This window comes from Schistocerca nitens, chromosome 4, assembly GCF_023898315.1.
Source record: "Schistocerca nitens isolate TAMUIC-IGC-003100 chromosome 4, iqSchNite1.1, whole genome shotgun sequence".
Taxonomy (NCBI): domain Eukaryota; kingdom Metazoa; phylum Arthropoda; class Insecta; order Orthoptera; family Acrididae; genus Schistocerca; species Schistocerca nitens.
The window spans coordinates 655,562,249-655,572,525 of NC_064617.1; the positions used below are offsets into that span (position 1 = coordinate 655,562,249).

At 42.3% G+C, this 10,277-nt stretch overlaps 1 non-coding gene across 1 annotated transcript; it reads right to left on the reverse strand.

Annotated features, from left to right (window-relative positions):
* Positions 1-3,056: 3,056 nt before the first annotated feature.
* On the reverse strand, positions 3,057-3,131 carry Trnas-cga (transfer RNA serine (anticodon CGA)). Its single transcript has one exon. It is a non-coding gene; the product is annotated as a tRNA-Ser (tRNA).
* Between the last annotated feature and the right edge of the window lie 7,146 nt (positions 3,132-10,277).

A 10,277-nucleotide genomic window follows, 5' to 3' on the forward strand; every position in this document is an offset into this window, starting at 1 on the left:
TTTTATATATTGTCTGTCTTGCACGACGTCGTTGTCGTCGGTGGCGCATCTTGGCGGCGTTCAATGCGGTTGCCTGTGCGACAGCAGCAGCGCGACTGACCCGCTATGCGCGGCCATCGCTCGCTTTTATAGTCACGTGATTCGGACTTACTAGGTGCTCCCGTCGGCTTAGCGCGTCGAGTCCGCGGCTGGCGCGCAGCCAAGATGCGCTACCGACGACAGCGACGTCGTGCAAGACAGACAATATATAAAACTATTGAGGATGTGGAAATGACAACATCTGCTGCCGACAAGAACACAATTAAAAATGTCTCTGCACACTCGCTTCTAGATGGACCTGCAGTATTCTGTGGATGTAAACTGAACTTCAGCATCGACATCAACGACACCTTTACCCATGGCAATGGATGGTTAACAGTGGCCATTGTACGAGGAGGAACAGGTGTTCCAAACGTGTCTGGACTGGAAAGCTTCGTCGACAGAGACATCATAGCCCACAAGACATTCCATTTTACAGAAAATGCAAATAAAGACTTTGGATAATCAACATACATGTCACCATCACCCTTCTTCCTTTCTACACGTAGTAGACATAAGATATCTGTAAATGAAACTGTATTTGTTTGGTGTAAAGGTAAAGGTACCTGTGAATATATTAAATTTGTTGGAGATTGTACATTATATTTCCATAAATAAATTGAACTGTAGCGTAGCTTAAAACTGGGGAACGTACATCTAGAACCAGTCGGCATAGAGGATGCAACAGCATGTTACGTCAGCTCTCTGAGCGCATGACCTTTGACCCCGCCGATAAGGCGGCAGTTGCACTTTCAGTTGCACTTAAATTGAAAAACAAAATTACAATTATTGAGTGTATACAGTATAACAAGAAATATAAATTATTAAATATATCCTGATTTTGGAACACAGAGCCTGCGAAATTTAGTACACAGGCCACTTCTGGCAAGAAACGTGGGTTTAACACGGCTGCGCACCAAGTCGAACTGCGGTTGCGAGTTTCATAAACATTAATGGTCATATGGTGTACCCAATCCACACTGCCAAGCCGGGATCTCCGAACGTATTACTAGCAAGGAAACAACCCGAAAATGATCACTCAGCCCGTTGCCCTCACACACAGATATGTCCATCCCGATGATGTATACAGAAATGACACTCGTCTGAAAAGACAATATTGTTCCACTCGTGTGTTAACATTGGGCGCATCACTTCCGATCCACCTCTTTCTACAGCATGACAAAAAACGCCTTAATGATGGTCACTGGGTTGATCAAATGTGGTGTTCCAGGCATCTTTGTGCTATCCGTATAGATAGTTGTCTAGTTGCAACAAACCCTTTACTTGAATTTTTATTCATGACCTCGAAAAATGACGTTACACTACTATTTTTTATTTGCAATGCCAGTTCCTGTGACACACATAGGTATTCGCGCCAAAGTACCTTAGCAAGAAACTCGAGGAGCCCAAACGAAATGTTTCATCCCATTTCGATTTTAATTCAGACTTTATGATTTCATCTCGTATACCTGTCCTCTCGAGCACGAGTCACGTATCATGTTGTGATCGTGAATGAAGATAAGTATGATTATCGAACTTACCGATTCCATATTTACGTACAGTCGTGGGATCTTAACTATCGCGAGCCGCCGTATCACCGACAAATAAACCACTACGATCCTGCCGCTGCCGAATTCCGATCCTTGTAGACAGATGATTCTTAATAAAACCTCTTCATAAATACCTAACATTCAAAAGAAATTTCTGAATGAGGAACCCATGGGTAACTGTTCTCTACATAATCAACGGAGATTGCATTACTGCTACTTACTTTGTGGGGTTGGTTATTCATAGTCACGTCCAAACTTATATCACACTTCATATCAGTTCGTCATTAATTGCATGCCACTTTACAACTTTGCTAATGCAACATATTTCTTCTGAAAGCAGGTTGGTTCTATTCAGCTTTCCATGACACACTATTATTCCCCACTTTAATGGTTACAAAACCCTATTTTTCAACATAATGGTTCTGTATGCCCGCATTGTACCACTCAACTGATCGACGTCGGAGCCAACTTCTTGCTACATCTATAGCTTATTCATCATCAATGTACTCCTACTGAGGGAGTGCATCACTCATTGAGCCAAACAGCTGGCAGTAGAAAGGTGCAAGATGTGGGTTGTAGCGTAGATAAGGAAGAATAGTTCAATGAAGTTTTGTGAGCTCCTCTCTGGAACGCAGACTTGCGTCAGGGCTTGCGTTATCGTGGAGAAGGACAAGTTGGTTTGCATTTTTGTGATGATGAACGCGATGAAGTCGCTTTTCTATTCCCTGAGGGTAGCACAGCACACTTCAGGGTTGATCGTTATACCCTGAGGGAGGAAGTCAGGATGATCCCTTCACAGTCCCGCAAGGTCGTCGCCATTGCTTAACCGGCTGACGGAGTGACTTTGAGTTTTCCCTTCGGAGGAGAGGTGGAGTGGCGCCTCTCCATGGATTCCCGTTTTGTATCCGTTCCAATGTGATGAACCAATTTTTCATCGCCTGTTGCGAAGTTCGACGAAAGATTGCCATGACCAGCCTCGTAAAGTGCAAGCGATTTCGCACAAATGATCCTTCGTGGCTCTTTATGGCTATCTGATGGGCGGTGGTGAACCCAGGGAGCACAGACCTTTAAGTATCCCAGCTGGTGTATGAGTGCATCATTACTAACAACAGAGACGTCCAGTTGAGCAGCAAGGTGTTTGTGACATCTCGATCGTCTCGAATGACTATCCGCACATACCAGCATTGCAGGAGTCTCAGCTGCGTGTGGCCATCTGGAATGAGGGAGATCGCACATGTTTGCGCTTCTCAGTTATTTGGGACACGATTCACGTTTGTATTGCGTATCTGGTAGAACTCCTATTGCTTATTAGAAGCCATTCCATGCTGTCAGTATTAGTGTGAAATCCTATTTAGTGGCTCCACAATGAGATTTTCACTCTGGAGCGGAGTGTGCGCTGATATAAATCTTCCTGGTAGATTACAAATGTGTGTCGGGCCGAGACTCGAACTCGGGACCTTTGCCTTTCGCGGGCAAGTGCTCTACCAACTGAGCTACCCAAGCACAACGCACTCCCCGTCCTCACAGCTTTACTTCTGCCAATACCTCGTCTACTACCTTCCAAACTTTACAGAAGCTCTCCTGCGAACCTAGCAGAACTAGCACTCCTGAAAGGAAGGATATTGCGGATACATGGCTTAGCCACAGCCTGGGGGATGTTTCCAGAATGAGAAAGGAGACGAGGTACTGGCAGAAGTAAAGCTGAGAGAACGGGGCGTGAGTCGTGCTTGGGTAGCTCAGTTGGTAGAGCACTTGCCAGCGACAGGCAAAGGTCCCGAATTCGAGTCTCAGCTCGGCACACAGTTTTAATCTGCCAGGAAGTTTCATATCGGCGCTCACTCCGCTGAAGAGTAAAAAACACTTCTGTAGAGCAGACGGCTTATTTTCAATCACTGCGTCTCAACCACGTTTCACATACTGCTCAACGACATATCAGATACCATTACGTCATATGTCTTGGTTGCCATTGTTCATGGATATGATGATTGCAATACATTAGAGAGTCTAGTAATGGAGAATGAGACAGACAACTTTTCCTCAAAGTGTTACACATATTTTTATCTTTGTGCTGTGGTTAAGTTCAAAAATTCTGATCATAAAGCTTATGTCACCAACTTTTCATTAATAAAAACATTTTCAACGTTTTAACCACTAAATCAAGAATAAGCGTTGCGCTTTCTTCCTCTTCAAAGATTTTGAATTATGGAGATATGGACAGAGTACTGATGAACTTATTTTATAGTTGACGTTAATTTAAGATTGAAAGATACAGATGTTATTTTTACAATTTTAAAAAAATAGCGGAAAGAGAGTTCTATGATGCTGCTTTAATTATCCTCAGAGCCAGAAAATACTTTTGGAATACACACTAATATGGTAAAGTTTATGCTGCTGTCAAATATTTCAAGAGACGTCAGTCAACAATGTAGACAATTTATGTTGTTATAAATACAACAAAAGTTATCATTTTCTTTTTCGTAGTGAGAACTTTACTAAGGGCTTCCATCTTGCTATAATCTCTGTGTCTTAAATTAAGTGTCGATTGCCTGAATATTTTAGTATACTCTGGCGCAGAAAACTAGCTGATTGAATAATAGACTTCCGTATTTGGTAATGATCAAGACTATTTCGGATAAAATCGTGGGCCCATTGACTAAATACGGATCCAGTAGCATATGAAAGTACTGTTCATTATATACTGGCCGTCGGTGCAGGGAAATATTGATACTGTGTGTAATGAGACGATTCGCAATTTCTCGATAAATTTTGACTGAATTTTCATAGATTTATCACATCTCGTTTGCTGTGAGTTAGGCAGGCAACAAAGCCGTAATCCTCGGAAGGAGGTGAAAAATGTTTTTCACGAAAAATGACCATGAAGGTGCATGTTGTTGTTGTTGTGGTCTTCAGTCCTGAGACTGGTTTGATGCAGCTCACCATGCCACTGTAACCTGTGGAAGCCTCTTCATCTCCCAGTACCTACTGCAACCTACATCCTTCTGAATCTGCTTAGTGTATTGATCTCTTGGTCTCCCTCTACGATTTTTACCCTCCACGCTGCCCTCCAATGCTAAATTTGTGATCCCTTGATGTCTCAAAACATGTCCTACCAACCGATCCCTTCTTCTAGTCAAGTTGTGCCACAAACTTCCTTTCTCCCCAATCCTATTCAATACCTCTTCATTAGTTACGTGATCTACCCACCTTATCTTCAGCATTCTTCTGTAGCACCACATTTCGAAAGCTTCTATTCTCTTCTTGTCCAAGCATGAAGGTGCATCTCAGAAATTAATTTATAGTTGCAGGATTATATTGTTACTCATCATATATGTGTTGTTGCTGACGTCGAGGCCCAGAATTATCACTCTCCAAAGGTTTTGGTTATCTCTGACAAAAATCGTTTCCATTCACAAGAAAATTATATCACTTCAGAATTTTACACAGGAGTAAATAATTTGCTGTTGGCTGATGTAAATTCGTCCTTTTTCCAAGAGCTTAATAGGCTGCAATACTGGGCTGTCATAATTTCAGCATATCGTATTTAATCTACCACCGTCCACATTTGGAAATGCCGCTATTTTCCTTAAAAACAGTGTTCCACTTGCCCTCAGAAGCAAAGTAGACCATATCTTAGACCTCATATAAAAAAGACCTTTTACTAGACCACATTGTACAAATCCTGGTCCTGAAACTTACCGTCAGATGTAACGGCTATTAAAATGCGTTTCTGATTAATTGAACGAAGCGTTCGAAATTGCGTGATTATACACTGACGGAAAAACAGTAAAAATAATTAATGTAAATATATTTCTGGAATATATTTGTCTAGGTGACATATTTAAGTGATTGACATGCAAGTTCACAGCTTAATGTAACTCTGAGGTAATCCACTTAATATGTAAGATTCTGGTACATTAATAACCAGTGTAACGACCAGAATGATGATTTCAAGCAAGGAAATGGTCATGCATTGTACTGTAAAGGTGCCATAAGTCAGCTTATTGGATAGAATTCCATGCCTGTTGTACTTGTTTCGTCAGTAGAGGGACGATAATGCAGCTTGTGGATGACGCTGAAGTTGTCGCACGATGATGTCCGATATTTATTAGATTGGAGACAGAACAGGCTAAGGAAACTTGTCGATACTCTGTAGAGTATGTTCGGTTACAGCGGCGTTAGGTGAACTAGCGTTATCCTTTTGGAAACACCGCTGTAACTGAGCGGTCCGAGGCGCTTCCGTGCGGAACCGCGCTGCTGCTACAGTCGGAGGTTCGAATCCTGTCTCGGGCATGGATGTGTGTGATGTCCCTAGGTTAGTTAGGTTTACGTTGTTCTAAGTCTAGGGGACTGATGACCTCAAATGTTAAGTCCTATGTTGATTAGAGCCATTTGAACCATTTTAACCTACACACTGCAAGGACATAAAGTTTCTTTTATTGTTGTTGTTGAAGGTATGCGAAATGCTACGCAGGCAGCGGAACTGTACAGAGAGCGATATCCTGACAAGAACCCACCTTCCCGACGGATGAATTCCCGTCTTGTTGCGGCGCTTCCAGAAACGGGGAATTTTAACCCACGGCAACGCAATCGTCGTAGCACTCGCAAAGACAAAGCTGCCAAAGTTACTCTTCTCGCTTCCGTTGCTATGAATCCACACGTGAACACACGACAGCTTAAACACGAGATTGGCATTCCTAAAACCAGATAAGTTCGATAAAGATAGAAGCTGAAACAATGAATTAAATATTGTGCCACAGCTGTGACATCAACCGAGGTCCCTAGTTTACTAGGCAGGTGTGCTAACCACTACATCACTTCATAGTACTGTAACTACCAGCGTTGCACAGACTACCCTAGTCAAGCGCCCTCCCTAACACAAACTTCAGTTCATACCTTCAGCCAGTGCTCCTCTTCTCAAATCATCAGCGTGGCTGAGACTCACCAACGTTAGACTAACACCACAGCCTTGTATGTTGCGGTGAAATCCTGGCTGAACCTCAAGCATACATCATCTATTGATATGATGGAACCACCCTTCCCTGAAGACATATGAGTCTCAACTTTATCTTAGATAAGGACAGAAGCTGAAGGAATGAATTAAATTTGGGCCGAGGCCTTGTTTCAACTCCCAGCTGTGGCAAAAATTTCAATTCATTGGTTAGGTTCTATCGTCTTACCCTTATCAGAGTTAAAGTTGAGAGTCATAGGTCTCCAGGAAAATGTAATGCGGTCAGATCAGTTAATTTGTCATCTTCGGAAGCCTACAAAATTGGGAACATTATAAAGTTTTAGACCTTGATTATAGGCCGGCCGGAGTGGCCGTGCGGTTCTAGGCGCTCAGTCTGGAGCCGCACGACCGCTACGGTCGCAGGTTCGAATCCTGCCTCGGACATGGATGATTGTGATGTCCTTAGGTTAGTTAGGTTTAAGTAGTTCTAAGTTCTAAGGGGACTGATCACCACAGAAGTTAAGTCCCATAGTGCTCAGAGCCATTTGAACCATTTGAACCTTGATTATACACTTACATAAAATATAACAAGCTTATTGCAGAAGCTTACAAAATGTGAAAATTAGCCCATTCCTTTTATATAATAGATATATGTTCCATGGCATTATGCTTCTATCAAGACGATATTGATGTTTCCTGAAGCAATGCTAAGTAAGTTTCTGTAATACACTTCTTTTACTGTACGTAAGTGTTTAGCAAAGGCCCAAAGATTTATAATATCACAAATTTTGTAGGCTTCTGAAGATCACAAATTAATTTATCGAAACCGCTAAAGCGAATAAAAAATACGAGCACTGATCAACAAATACTGAAACTGACTTTCTTCACCTCGCCTACTTCAGTGCACATTTTATATCGTCCCTGACAGGTCGCGAACCCATGTTGAAGACATGGCGCACACCATTCTTTGTCAGGTTCTTGAGGATCACCTCACTTTTCTTCAACACTGCTCCGGAGTCCTCAAGAATCTTTGCCTTAAGTGATGTGAATAGAAAAATATAGAGGATGCAAGATCGGAGCTGTAAGGCGGATGCGGTACACAGTTGTTGTTAAAATGAGACAGAAACTACGGAGCTTGAGTTGCGACGTGAGATCGCGCATGGTCATGAGAAAGTTCTGATCGTTTCCTTGCAATGAGGAGAACTGAATACTGGTCAAACATTCCATGACAATGAAAAAGTGTGAACACCATCGCTTCCCGTGCAGATGGGACTATTGTCGTCTTTTCTTGTGTTTGAGAAGCTGGCGTTTTCCACATTGTGCTGTTTCCTTATCCTTCAGGATCATAATGATGCAGTCATGACTCATCACCGATGATACTAGACTCCAGAAACGTATACCCTCCATTAGCAAAGAGTCGCCGCACGTCACGGCTTGTCTCCATTCGCACAGTCTTTCATTCGGGAGTCAACAGACGTGCCACTCAGCGGGCACAAGGCGGGGCTTATGGAGAGGACCGTGCATTTCGTAAAGACACTGCCATACGAAATTCTCTACATTTCACTGGGGTCACCTAATATCATCCGCCTATCCTCGTAAACATAACAGCATCTGTATTGATGTTGACTTCGGTGACAACAGAAGCCGAAAAACCGGGCCCACATTCCTTAACACGACAAGTTGGCCTTCTTTGAAAGCCTTGAACCGCCTAAACACTATTCCACTAGGCAGTGCACCTTAGCCGTACGCTTGCTGCAGGTTTTCGTATGTTTCAGGAGAAGTATGGTTTAAAAGAACGCAGAATTTTATTGCGAAGGTCTGCTCCTCTCACATCACCTCCATCGTCTGGTATGCGAAAGAGAGTATTACTACCAGTCTACCCATACGAGAGTGTTGCTACTTATGAACATCAAACACAGACAGCCGGTTTTCAGGGTACAGATAGGAAACTATCACGGAAGCTGCTGATCAGCCCTCGTAATTGCAAATGACGACTGAATTTCATTCTGAAAAAAAAGGAAAACATAGACCTGAATAAGATACAATATACAGTAAAGGTTTGATTATGCTAGCTCTGTTGATTTCCCACCAAAAAGAGGAACAGGAATTGTTATAGGTGTAGGAAAACCATCACTTTTTATGGAAATACCCAAATGCTTCAATTTGAGACGGGAAACCTTGTCCAGAAACTATTGAACCGAAAGTTTTAATCTAAATTGAATACAATGCTAAATTTCGTGAAAGTTCGTCTATAGTAATACAAATTCAGTCTGATAAGTTTTGGTTGTCATTGGTGACCACAGAATTACAATACCAGAACCATAGCATATAACAAAGTTTCAGTTTCTTGTAAAGCTTATGGAGCATTGTGCGGCAGAGTGTGCTAGGGTAAAGTTGATCTTCAATCAAATTAACACATCAGTTGCGCTTTCATTAAATTGAAAAACAAAATTACAATTATTGAGTGTATACAGTATAACAAGAAATATAAATTATTAAATTTATCCTGATTTTGGAACACAGAGCCTGCGAAATTTAGTACACAGGCCACTTCTGGCAAGAAACGTGGATTTAACACGGCTTCGCACCAAGTCGAACTGCGGTTGCGAGTTTCATAAACATTAATGGTCATATGGTGTACCCAATCCACACTGCCAGGGTGGGATCTCCGAACGTATTACTAGCAAGGAAACAACCCGAAAATGATCACTCAGCCCGTTGCCCTCACACACAGATATGTCCATCCCGATGATGTATGCAGAAATGACACTCGTCTGAAAAGACAATATTGTTCCACTCGTGTGTTGTCATTGGGCGCATCGCTTCCGATGCACCTCTTTCTACAGCATGACAAAAAACGCCTTTATCATGGTCACCGGGTTGATGGTTCAAATGGTTCAAATGGCTCTGAGCACTATGGGACTTAACATCTGAGGTCATTAGTCTCCTAGAACTTAGAACTTGTGAGTAGGCTGTTTAGGTTTTTTTATTGGTAACGCCACCTCTGTATGAAAATCACTGGCTGTGCTGTGTGCAGTCTGTGGCTGCTTTGCATTGTTGTAATACTCGCCATTGTAGTGTTAGGCAGCTGGCTGTGAACAGCGCGTAGCGTTGCGCAGTTGGAGGTGAGCCGCCAGCAGTGGTGGATGTGGGGAGAGAGATGGCGGAGTTTTGAAATTTCTCATGAACTGCTATATATATTATGACTATTGAGGTAAATACATTGGTTGTTCTCTATCAAAATCTTTCATTTGCTAACTATGCCTATCAGTAGTTAGTGCCTTCAGTACTTTGAATCTTTTATTTAGCTGGCAGTAGTGGCGCTCGCTGTATTGCAGTAGCTTGAGTAGCGAAGATCTTTGTGAGGTAAGAGATTTGTGAAAGGTATAGTTTAATGTTAGTCAGGGCCCATTCCTTCGTAGGGATTATTGAAAGTCAGATTGCGTTGCGCTAACAAAATATTGTGTGTCAATTTAAGGACAGTCGTGTATAATTGTTCAAAGAGGACGTTTCATATGTCGACCCTTAGCCGAGGATACCTCACTGGAATCTTCTGATTTTTTCTTGTAGTTTGTGTAATTAGTGTAGATTTTGTTTATTGCTAGCGCGTAATTGTAGAGAGAATCTCCTTTGTAGTGGCAGTCTTTCATTGTTGTACAGTAAAACAGGTGTGGCACGCATGTAGATTTGCACCAAGTATT